The sequence below is a fragment of the Vulpes vulpes genome, chromosome 5 (genome assembly GCF_048418805.1).
Source record: "Vulpes vulpes isolate BD-2025 chromosome 5, VulVul3, whole genome shotgun sequence".
Lineage (NCBI taxonomy): Eukaryota > Metazoa > Chordata > Mammalia > Carnivora > Canidae > Vulpes > Vulpes vulpes.
Genome location: NC_132784.1, coordinates 21,080,987 through 21,082,834, shown reverse-complemented (window position 1 = coordinate 21,082,834; position 1,848 = coordinate 21,080,987). Strand labels below are relative to the sequence as shown.

The following is a 1,848-nucleotide window of genomic DNA, read 5'->3' as shown; positions in this document are numbered from 1 at the left end:
CCTGAGTACAACTTCCTAGCTGATGAAGAAGTTTTCCTGAGTCTTTGGGACTCAGTTTCTTGCCTGCAAATTAGAGACGATAAGAGTGCTAATTCTGAAGGGTTATTGTGAAGACTAAACAAGCCTTTTTTCCAGTGCTACCCGGGCAGGGATCTATAAGGCATTGTTGTATTGTTTTGCATTCCCATTCTAACTTAAAGGGAAACTTTCAGAATGTCTGGAGCCCTTAATATCCTACAAATGAAGGAGGAGGATGTCCTCAAATTCCTTAGGTGGCACCAACCTTGACTTCAAATGGAACAGTACATCTACAAAAGGAAAAGTGATAGCATTTACACTTTATATCTGAAAAACCCAGGAAAAACTTCTGCCAGTGGTAGCTCCTGCCATTGTTGTGCTGAAAACCCAGCTGACATCAGTGTCATATCATCCAGGAATACTGGCCGGCGAGCTATGTTGAGGTCTGCTGCTGCTACTGGAGTGACTCCTAGGGCTGGCCACTTCGGTCCTGGAACCTTCAGTAGCCAGATCCAGGCAGGCTTCCTGGAGCTGAGACTTCTGGTGGTTCCTGACCCCAGGGCTGACGACCAGCCTCTCACAGAGGTGCCTTAGGTTAAGCTGCCTACCATCACTGCGTAACACACTTTCCTCTGCCTTGTGTGGACATTGGCATTCCTTGCAACAACAAGGGCGTTCCCTCAGTGGGTCTGATGTGGTGAATGCTGGCCCAGGAAGTTCTGCACATGAGTGGCACCATTTCTGGTGAACGCCCAGGGGATGTCATGCCTGACCTCTGCTTCTACAGAGATCCTGAAGAGATTGAAAAGGAAGAGCAGGCTGCTGCTGAAAAAGGCTGTGACCAAGGAGGAATTTCAGGGTGAAATGGATTGCTCCACTCCTGAATTTACTGCTATTCAACCTGAAGGTGCAGACTGGTGTCTCTCTTTGAAGCACTAGTGCAATTTAATCTATAAATCTGGGCATAAATATCTCTCCAAATTATTACACATTATAATCCAGTATTATTTTATGAATTAGAGATCTTCTTAAAAATTTGAGTTTAATGAAATTATAATCCATTTTTCACTTCTTTGATAATATCTTTAATATCAATTCCTCACTAAACAGAAGTTAGTATTTGGTTGATTTATAAGCATTTAATGTATACACCAGACATACAGAACATAGAAAAATTAGCATTAATTTACAAAAACTAATCACAGAAGATAGAATATGAAATATATTTTACAAAACTGTCAGATTTGATAAACAATTGTTATTAGAAACAGATTTTTTGAGGTGAGTTTCTTGAAAAACTGATAAAAGTTCAGTTTTCAATATTGAATAAAATATTAAAATATGCCCCACAAGAATATACATAATGCCGCCATTCATGTAATGCTGCAAAAGTAATGATTTTGTATATTTGTAGTAAGTATTCATATTGGAAGTTCCTTAATAAAAATAGACTATAAAATTTTCTCAAATAACATAAAGATGACAAGAAAAATATTGGTCTCCCAAAAATACATTGAATTTAAGAAGAGTTATGTGTTAGACGATGAGATGTAGTTTAGCTTTTAAAACAATTTATTTTGAAAGCTATGCATAGAAATAGGCTTTTTCAAAACAAGATATTCAGGGAATGTTTTATTGAAATTAAATTGGTCACAAATAGTGACCAATTCAGGTATTCATTAGAAGGTGGAATCTTTGAGGACAGGATTTTTGTCTGTTTTATGCCTTAATATTTCTCTAGCACCTAGGAGAGGGTCTGAAGCATAGCAGGGGCTCCTAGACATTTACTGAACAAATGAATACCTGAACTTATCAATAATCATGCTGACA

General features: G+C 38.0%; 1 pseudogene; it reads left to right on the top strand.

Moving 5' to 3' along the window:
* Positions 1–253: 253 nt before the first annotated feature.
* On the top strand, positions 254–957 carry LOC112909575 (small ribosomal subunit protein uS2-like; annotated as a pseudogene).
* The last annotated feature ends 891 nt before the right edge of the window (positions 958–1,848 follow it).